This window comes from Schistocerca serialis, chromosome 7 (assembly GCF_023864345.2).
Source record: "Schistocerca serialis cubense isolate TAMUIC-IGC-003099 chromosome 7, iqSchSeri2.2, whole genome shotgun sequence".
NCBI lineage: Eukaryota > Metazoa > Arthropoda > Insecta > Orthoptera > Acrididae > Schistocerca > Schistocerca serialis.
In genome coordinates this window covers 559,489,408-559,500,390 of record NC_064644.1, presented here as the reverse complement: position 1 = coordinate 559,500,390, position 10,983 = coordinate 559,489,408, and the positions used below count along the sequence as shown (strand labels likewise).

General features: G+C 42.6%; 1 pseudogene; it reads left to right on the top strand.

The window, feature by feature from the left end:
- Nucleotides 1–9,061: 9,061 nt before the first annotated feature.
- On the top strand, nucleotides 9,062–9,181 carry LOC126413597 (U6 spliceosomal RNA; annotated as a pseudogene).
- Nucleotides 9,182–10,983: the final 1,802 nt, after the last annotated feature.

Below are 10,983 nucleotides of genomic sequence, written 5' to 3'. Positions count from 1 at the left end.
TACATATTATACGAAACACCTATCATGACTTTATTTGAACACTTTCAAGATATGTCTACAGCTCGGACCCGAATCGCAGATTTTTTAATGGGAAGTACTCGTTAGCTGAAAGTTATTTCTTTCTTATATGCTCCCACGAATAAACAAAGAAGGAGACAGATATTTTATGTTGCAATAGAATCAGTGGAAAAACATCTCACCAGTGGCAATTTACTTTCTCGAAACTGTAAGACGTGAGAAATAAGTGAAAGGGTATATGTTTTCAGGACTGTTGACTTTCTAGAGGAACAAAACTGGGAAACATGGTGGGATTGCCAGGGGTAGATGAGGGAGATGGAGTGATAGGGGAATGCAGGCGGTTTCAGGGGCACTGCCGCTTGTAACGTCTCCTGGCAAAACACATATGTGGTAAAAAAAAAAGAAAAATAATTGAACTGGATGATTATAATTTTATTTCCGCATGGACAATGATTGTGTGAACTTTATGTAATAAAGAGAAACCATTATGTGTCATGTTTTATACTTGTATAGAATTATGTATCGATTTTTTAAAGATAATATCTGTGTCGGCGAGTACAGGAACCGCCACAGATGATACTTACTGAATATCAAACAAAGATGTAAATGTATTAAACCGATTATAAATAGAAGTGACCAAGCATTAATTTCTCTGTTGTCTTTTGGAGTTACGTGAGTAGAAAGAGCCTGTGACGTCATATTGTATGCTTGTGTAGCATTCTTTTGTCAAGATTGAGAGAAGGACGCCATTAGGCATTTATTTGTGAAGCTGTGTAAGAATTTAATCTGTCTAAATGTTTTGAATAGAGTTACTTAGTGAAAACTTGCATTATGATTTGTAATAAGCTTGCCTGGTATTTTGTCCCTTCCTTAAGACATTTTCAGCTTTTAAATTTTATTCGTGGTGCATAGCTGCGCTACGAACGAACGAGCCGCTGCCGCGGCGCATTCAAACTGCATTAAATGAAACTAATCATACCGCAAAGAAGCGAACAGGTTTTAGTGAAATAAAATTATTTCTTTCAGCTTTCGGGATTGCAGGGTAGAGCAGCAGATTTTACGACGTGTTTTACAGGTGGACGCGGTTTGCGGATGATTTTATATTATTAACAGTGCAAAAAGATAATTTACCTTCATGACATAAAAGAAATCTTGCTGTGCGTAGTTCTAGTCTGGCAAACATTATAGTAAAAACATTTTTTCGCTGATAATGGTCTCATGCTCTCGCGTTAGTCGTGGTACTTATTGGTGTTTTAATGTTAACAAAAATCCACGGCAAAATTTTATGTTGAACAAACATTGCGTACAGTAACACCAGTATTGACAACGAAATAATTTTCAGTAACCTTCTCAAAACTGTTAAGTAAGAAAGAGTTGTTGAGCTTTATAGCGAGTTACAGTAACGAAACAATGTTCCTTTTATAGAATGCCAGATCCAGAATAATAAAAACAAAATATATTTTGTTTTGTTGAAAATTAATGATGCAAAGAAAGTCACAGCACAGCATCCGTAAAAAGTATTTCAGGGCTCTTTTCGTAGCAACATATTTTATCTCATCCATTTATCAATATACTAGTTGTTACGCGAGTAATAACAAAGAGAGTGAAACGCTACCTTACTTCGGGAAACGCCTATCACAGTTTAGCCCCAGTAAGATTAACTCAGTGGTGTCGCGCTGGTGGTAACTGTACTCCGATTCGGGATGGGTCTAGTTCATATCCCATCGGGTCATACATTATTGGGTTTCTGTGGTTTCCCTAAGTCGCTTAAGGTAGAAGCTTTCGTCAGTTATTATTTCTGATATTCGTATTATCGTTGCTTATTTCCAAAAAATTGTTGCTAATTTGTTCGCAACGGAAAGTTATCTTTTTCCACAGTTTCAAATTTCTTTCACATAAAGTCCGTCATCGTTACTTCGCACTCATCAACTGCTTTTCCATTTGTCCGTGTCTTCCAGCGCAGTTTGAGTAGTCTCCTTGTACCAATAATTTTAATTTTTTGCAGAAAAGAACCTGTTATTAGGGTAAGATTCAAAAAGGATTGCAATCTACTGAAAATACGAATAAAACAGTAAAATCAGTATTCAGAGACCATAAATTATACGACAATCACTACTAAATAAACGAAGAGTTACAAGAATCCGCATTGCACGAGCCCCAGATTATGTGGGATTGGTTTGCAATGACAGAGTCGAACACATGGCGAGGAGGCCAGTGTTTCTAGCTCTGTAATGGACACCAGTCTAAGATCCACCGACTTTAAACTCTGAATACAGAAAGTGGCCGAGGAAGAAGAGGGAGAGGTCTGGAGCCTTTCAGTCTGACATAGGGGCCAGTACTACGCTGCGATCCAAGCTGTAGTTAGAAGCTTGCCCCAGTTTCAAAAATGTTAGGCGAGACGGAAACTGATAAATGCGTACGAACCGTGGTTGAGCTGTTTCCCACTTATCTCGAATAAGCATCAAGGATAATCCTTCCTGCAAATGTTAGAAGAAAGAAAAAGGAGAGCTAAACCGCTTGCCGTTTTCCTGCAATTTCTTCGACGCACAACAAAACCGCTTCCTACAAAACCTTATGAAACTGGACATACCCCTTTTAACAAGTGCTCCTGTTTTGCTGCGTCACGAAGGTACTCAAATATATAAAGCCCTTTTTTCCTTTACGCGAGATAGTAATATGTGTGCATGTGAAATCTGATGTTCTTTCTGTGTTTGTACAATCACTCTAATCTTCGGGTCTATGATTTCCACTGTTTGTTGAGTTCTATTTTTCGTCGTTGACTTGTCGAGATTCCTTAGCTAAAAATGTTGAAACCATGTGGAAATCGCAAAATAACTTTAAATCAGTGTTCAAACTATTTATATTGTAATTTCGCTGTATATATGATTTTACATATGTACCAAGCTTTTGATATACTGGTTCAATAAATCCAAGCCAAATAATAAAAGAAAGAAAGATACGAAGAAAGCAACAGTCGTTACGTTGGCAGCATTTTATACACACAAATAAGAGGAGAGCCTTTTCTCTGCCTCGTGATGACTGGGTGTTGTGTGATGTCCTTAGGTTAGTTAGGTTTAAGTAGTCCTAAGTTCTAGGGGACTGATGACCATAGATGTTAAGTCCCATAGTACTCAGAGCCATTTGAACCATTTTTTGAAGAGGAGAGCCATCAATTGAACGAGCATTCAGCAGTTAGTTAACGAAACATTAGAAGTTCAAAACCAAATACTGTGACGTGAAAATTTATCGATGTTTCATAAGTGAAGTGGCAGCGCGATTTCAAACCTATGAGAAGGTGAGAGGTAACGCAGATTTCGACGGGACAAACAAGCATCAGTAAGTAATTATTTATTCGTGTAAAAACTGTAGCACTAAACAGTCTTCTAATCTATAAGTATCGAATATAAGGAAAAATGGCCCCCAGAACAGACTAGTTCCAGTAGGTTATTAGAGAAATTTTTCAATAAAATATTTTGGCAGCACCTACAGTTTCATCTCCAATTTCACTGTTTTCGTCTTAAACACTCTGCAGCACAATGTGAAAGTTAAGTTTGTGTACAAAATAGTGTTTGCCGCGTTCATCAAAGTATATGTGTGCCACAGCAGTGACTGGTGGTGGCGTTCACCGGTGTCCTAGTGGCACATGCTAGACCGTTAGAATCCCCTTAGGACTGAGACGGGCCGCCTAAAGCTGCCAACGCCATTAAAATTGCTGGGACGTTTGGCATGCTCTGCTACCACTCTGATTTTCCGCTTGCATTGCTTGCTTGCTTTTCCTAAAACTCGAATATAAGCAAAGCCTGTGCCACTACCGCATGTTTCACTGAGATCAGCTGCGGCTCACTTCTTCGGCTGTTTGAGGTGAGGTGCACGTGTCATTCATGCTCTGGTATCCAGTCTGTACTTCCTATGTAACGTATACTTTATCGAACTCGCACTTGATTTCGTCAGCAGGCTGTATTGGTTCTAGTTGGTCTTAGTCGATCCTAACATAGTTTCTATTCGTATGTAGATACCGATAATTGTGATCAGTCACTTATGAAATGCTCCTTTATTTATGTTAACTGCTTTTCGACTGTTTGAAGGCTTGTCTTCAGGTGAGACGTGCGGAGGCTTATATATTTTCGTTTTTCACACTGAAGTGCCAAAGAAACTGTTATAGGCATGCGTATTCAAATAAAGAGATAGTAAACAGGCATAATACGGCGCTGTGCTCGGTAACGCCTATATATAAAAAAGACTCTAAGCACTATGGGACTCGCCGTCTGAGGACATCAGTCCCCTAGAACTACAACTACTTAAACCTAACTAACCTAAGGACATCACACACATCCATCCTCGAGGCAGGATTCGAGCCTGCGACCGTAGCAGCAGCGCGTTTCCGGACTGAAGCGCCTAGAACCGCTCGGCCGTAGCGGCGCCTATATAAGACAACACGTGTTTGGCACAGTTGTTAGATCGGTTACTACTGCTACAATGGCAGGTTATCAAGATTTAAGTGAGTCTGAACGCGATGTTATAGTCGGCTCACGAGCGATGGGACACAGCATCTACGAGATAGCGATGAAGTGGGGATTTTCCCGTACGACAATTTCACGAGTGTACCGTGAATATCAGGAATCCAGTAAAACATCAAATCCCCGACATCGCTGCGGCCCGAAAATAATTCTGCAAGAACGGGACCAACGACGACTGAAGAGAATCGTTCAACGTGATAGAAGTGCAACCCTTCCGCAAATTGCTGCAGATTTCAGTGCTCGGCCATCGACAAGTGTCAGCATGCGAACCATTCGACGAAACGTCATCGATACGGTCTTTCGGAGCCGAAGGCCCACTCGTGTACCCCTTGATGACTGCAAGACACAAAGTTTTGCTCCTCGCCTGGGCCCGTGAATACCGAAATTTGGCTGTTCATGACTGGAAACATGTTGCCTGGTCGGACGAGTCTCGTGTCAAACTGTATCGGGCGGGTGGACGCACACGGGCATTGAATCCATGGACGCCGCATGTCAGCAGGGGACTGTTCAAGCTAGTGGAGGCTCTGCAATGGTGTGGGGTGTGTGCAGTTGGAGTGATACGGGACCCCTGAAACGTCTAGATACGTCTCTGATATGTGACAGGTACGTAAACATCCTGTGTGATCACCTGCCTTCATTCATGTCCATTGTGCATCCCGACGTACTTGGGCAATTCCAGCAGGGCAATGCGACACCCCGCACGTCCAGATTTTCTACAGAGTGGCTCCAGGAACACCCTTCTGAGTTTAAACACTTCCACTGACCACCAAACTCTCCAGACATGAACGTTATTCAGCATATCTGGGATGCCTTGCAATGTGTTGTTCAGAAGAGATCTCCACCCCCTCATACTCTTACGGATTTATGGACAGCCCTACAGGATTCATGGTATCAGTTCCTTCCAGCAGTACTTCAGACATTAGTCGAGTCCACGCCACGTCGTGCTGAGGCACTTCTGTGTGTTCACCGGGAGCCCTACACGATATTACGCAGGTGTTCAAATTTCAAATGGCTCTGAGCACTATGGGACTTAACTTCTGTGGTCATCAGTCCCCTAGAACTTAGAACTACTTAAACCTAACTAACCTAAGGACATCACACACATCCATGCCCGAGGCAGGATTCGAACCTGCGACCGTAGCAGTCCCGCGGTTCCGGTCTGCGCGCCTAGAACCACTAGACCACCGCGGCCGGCTACGCAGGTATACCAGTTTCTTTGGCTCTTCAGTGCAGTACGATACTGAGCAACGCAGGTTGCTTCACTCTGACAAAAACATGGGAAGCTACTGTATCAAATTGTGTGGAGCATTTCTTACCTTTTAGTCACAGTGAAGCAACTCTGAATAGCCAGCAGCATGTAAAAACATGAATATGTAAACCTGTACACCCCTGATCTCAAAATGAGCTACAGAAGTCTCGAAAACTAGTTCATGGAAATAAAAAAAAATATAGAAGAAGTGATCTTTCGCAGCTCTCTGTATACACATCAGTTAATAAGTTCTGCAATATGCGTAATAGATAAGTTTCGTATCTTTAATTTTATGGGTACTTGAGATAAAAAAAATGGCCTCAAACCTTGACCTTAAGGACCTTAAGGAAGCGGTCGGTCGGGTACTTATATTATCTGACTCTTTTGTCAGGTTGTTAAAACAGATATTGTGGTGTCACCGCCACACACCACACTTGCTAGGTGGTAGCCTTTAAATGGGCCGCGGTCCGGTAGTATACGTCGGACCCGCGTGTCGCCACTATCAATGATTGCAGACCGAGCGCCGCCACACGGCAGGTCTAGAGAGACTCCTTAGCACTCGCCCCAGTTGTACAGCCGACTTTGCTAGCGATGGTTCACTGAGAAATTACGCTCTCATTTGCCGACACGATAGTTAGCATAGCCTTCAGCTACGTCATTTGCTACGACCTAGCAAGGCGCCACTATCATTTGCTATTTATCTTGTGATGCATGTACCGTCAGACCGATGTTCACCAGTTATGGATTAAAGTTAAGTATTCCAGAAGCTACCTACTTTTTTTTACTAGACTCAACTCCTTTAACTCTTCCAGACCTCACGCCAGCCTGCGTGAGCTTAAACGCGTGCCTTTCGGCTACCTCATAGTGGCTTGGCTGTCTTGCCAAGTCACAACAGATATCACAACGGATCACTCGTCATAACTCAAACAGGAGACACCAAGCAAAGGGGTTGAGATTACTGTGTGCAACATCGGCAAATAAAAAGTGCAGAATTACTAATTCTAAATAAATCGCTCGCAAGTACTCATCCTTGTGTTCAATGAATCGGACTTTAGAATATATTTACTACTTTCCACAGTCAATTTACAAATCGTGTGTAATACATTAAAATATGGTTAGTATAATTAATGCTTAAGAGTGGTAACAAGTTCGTTAATTCTACGCCAATATGAACTACCTTTCGTGATTACTTCCTCTAACGATTAAAATACGGGGTGGGCCAAATAAAATTGAGGCGCAGAAGAGAGTTGCAGGGTACAAAGGAACGTAGCTGAGGAAGAGAAATACTGTACAAACCTGACTACAGCAGATGCTGAAAGTGACCACCATTCATCTCTTGGAACTTTTGTGCCCAGGTGAGCAAGCTGTTGAAGGCGAATCGTAGCTGGACGGCTCGAATTGTTGCAGCCTCATCCGAAATGTTCTGCTGCAGTTGTTGAAGACTATGAAAGTTGGAATACACCTTAGATTTGAGGGCTGCCCACGAGAAGTAATCGCACACTGACAGCCAGGTGACGAGGATGGCCAGCTAGGACTGCGACCAGACTGACCTCTGCTAACAACGCTGGCGTGAAGATTGTGTAAATGTGTTCCAAGATTTTGCCGGCTATATGGGCAGCTGCTCCATCCTGCTGGAAGTAAAGGTAGGTCTTTTCCTCCTCCGCCAACGTTGCCACAAATTCACGTCTAATCGTATCCACTGTCTGGACCACTTTTATTTGCCCCCTCCTGAACAGCACGAATATTTAAAGGACAGTATTTTTATCTCTGAGGATACCGTTTCAGAAAATAGGAAGATCTATATGAAAATGTGATTGTAGTGCTCAGCAGAAAATTAGTTCATCTCTACTCTATTTAGTAGCTTCTGTACCTCCTAATTATTTTATTCCCACGACATTACTGTTAAGATTTGCAGATTTTGAATCATATGCGAAAGTGAAGAGACTTCGAAATTTGGTGAAGAAATATGTTTTAGGAATCCTGTTCATAAAACATGAATTCGTGACTTGAAATTTTAATTTTTTAAGTTTGATATGAATTTTTAACGTGATTTCAAATTTGGGGGACAGTTTAAAAGAACTGGTTATTATGTTCTGAGTGACGACAGGAAATGGAGTTAATGTACAGGACTGTATGTGAAATACTATCAAAGATAACTGACTCCCGTAAACCTATTAGTACTGAATGTAGGTAGGAATACATTTCTCGTACACGAAGGCAGAAGTATACGGTGACAGCCAAGTGGAAATGTTTGCTACTTGTACGAGCTTAGTGGTGAATATAAAATCTGCGCTGGCAGGGGTCTAAAGCATTTCGGTTAAATTTTTAACGTATAGTGGATTTTATAGCATTCCGTTAGCTACGAAACGTACGCGAAGCCGTTGACGTAATTTTCAGAGCCGTCTTTTTCTGTCATCGTAAAATGTCTGCCGATCACTGTGAAACTCCTTGCAGCAGAAACATCTGGATTTACAGTAAATTTATGATCTGTTTACTGCAGTCAGGAGGTATAAACTGAAGTCAGCACTTTGCAGAAAAGTGCCCTACAACTGCTTGAGATACACTTACAGAGCTGCTTTTTTGTGTCAGATATTCTCCCTGGAAATAGTTGTTTAGGTTTGTTCCTTTCACCCTGTAACGGCTACAGTCATGCCCCGTGTGTTCTCCAAGTGAAAGAGAAGTGTAGACTGTGAAATCCTGCAGTTTTACTCTGGTCTATGAGTTCTCCAGTGTCAGTGTAGACATTCTATGCCTGATTTTCAAATGTCTCACAACGATTAGAAAATAAGTTAATTAAAAATTTCGTAGTTAATACTTCCTAGGTTCCCTTCGTGTTCGAGCAAGCGTTTCATCAAACGTCGCTGCCTGGACCTTAGAAAGATACTAATTTAGGAGGTTTAGTCCTTTTTAATGGTCTGAAATTCTACTGCGGATCGTTTCTGTAAAAGAACCGGTAGGTTAGATTCATTTTTCAACATCACTAAAATAAACACCTTCACTGTAATTACATTCATGTAGAATAAAACTGTCCTGGCTGAAGTTCCACTACAAATTCCTTAAAATGTTCGAAAAAGTTTCGATATGTTTTCTGGTACGTTTTCAGGGTTCTTTTCAACATCCTTCAACTAATGACAACACTATCCCTTCGGTTATTATGATCCGCCACTACAGATCAGAGAGTTTAATTCTGCGCGATGACAGAGGCGAACACATATACGCATTCATGGTGGTAACAATTGCGTCACTAGACGCTATAGGTCTGCGTCCGTAGATGATCGTACCCACTTCGGCGGTAAGTATACTAAAATTGGAACGATGCAGAGAAGATCAACATGGCCTACGACAGGATGAAAAAGCACTATAAATAAATACCTCTAAAACGCAGAAAAACAATTTTCACTGAACATACCACAACTGTCAATGAATTTATCTTGCACCGTGTTTAGAATAATGTTCGTCTGACTTCCTGTACTTGTCCCAATGTTTCTCAGCGACGGAATTTTTTTAAGATGTCGAAAGTTGAGCCGAGTTATTCCTCCAGCAATATTGGGTTCACCTCTTCTCTTTTCTGAAAAAACTTCTCTTTTTGGTCCTTCTCCATTCTAGGCAGGGCGAATCAGAGTTTGGATTTGATGAGTAGAATAAATGTGAAACAGTTGGCGTTTCTGTAAATGGCCGAAGGCTGCCTCACACTCAGCGATGTGGGATCCTAAGCGTTGCTTTGGTGGAAGAGTTAATCCTTTCATCGCCACGGTGCAGCTCACTTTATTCTGTAGTGCCTCACACAGTCATACGAGCGCTTCAAGGTAGTTATGCTGATTGACCATAGTACATTGGGAAACAGTCTAACGTTGTATTATCCCCTACGTTTCCAACAGAACACACCAAAACTGTTTACACGGTTATTCAAAAATGGTTCAAATGGCTCTGAGCACTATGGGACTTAACGTCTGCCGTCATCAGTCCCTTAGAACTTAGAACTACTTAAACCTAACTAACCTAAGGACACCACACACATCCATGCCTGAGGCAGGATTCGAACCTGCGACTGTAGCGGTCGCGCGGTTCGAGACTGAAGCGCCTAGAATCGCTCTGCCACCGCGGCCGGCCACGGTTATTCTTTCCTTTTTCGGTTCTTCGCTGGCAGTGATGTAGCTGTGTCCTGATCGCTTCCTCCGTCTACGCACACTTAAACAGAACAAATGTTTCCGTTATTAAATTGCCTAACGGGGTGCAGCGCCTGAGGTTACCCTATCATTCCCCCATCTGTGAGAGTGAAAAATCACCGAACGCATATGACAGCGTTTCGAAAAACAAATGAGGCATCCTCATGAATGAGATTTTCACTCTGCAGCGGAGTGTGCGCTGATATGAAACTTCCTGGCAGATTAAAACTGTGTGCCCGACCGACACTCGAACTCGGGACCTTCGTCTTTCGCGGGCAAGTGCTCTACCAACTGAGCTACCGAAGCACGACTCACGCCCGGTACTCACAGCTTTACTTCTGCCAGTACCTCGTCTCCTACCTTCCAAACTTTACAGAAGCTCTCCTGCGAACCTTGCAGAACTAGCACTCCTGAAAGAAAGGATATTGCGGAGACATGGCTTAGCCAAAGCCTGGGGGATGTTTCCAGAATGAGATTTTCACTCTGCAGCGGAGTGTGCGCTGATATGAAACTTCCTGGCAGATTAAAACTGTGTGCCCGACCGACACTCGAACTCGGGACCTTCGTCTTTCGCGGGCAAGTGCTCTACCAACTGAGCTACCGAAGCACGACTCACGGCCGGTACTCACAGCTTTACTTCTGCCAGTACCTCGTCTCCTACCTTCCAAACTTTACAGAAGCTCTCCTGCGAACCTTGCAGAACTAGCACTCCTGAAAGAAAGGATATTGCGGAGACATGGCTTAGCCAAAGCCTGGGGGATGTTTCCAGAATGAGATTTTCACTCTGCAGCGGAGTGTGCGCTGATATGAAACTTCCTGGCAGATTAAAACTGTGTGCCCGACCGAGACTCGAACTCGGGACCTTTGCCTTTCGGGGCAAGTGCTCTGCCAACTGAGCTACCGAAGCACGACTCACGCCCGGTACTCACAGCTTTACTTCTGCCAGTACCTCGTCTCCTACCTTCCAAACTTTACAGAAGCTCTCCTGCGAACCTCATGTTTTGTTAACAGAAAATAAATTGTACGGGAAACA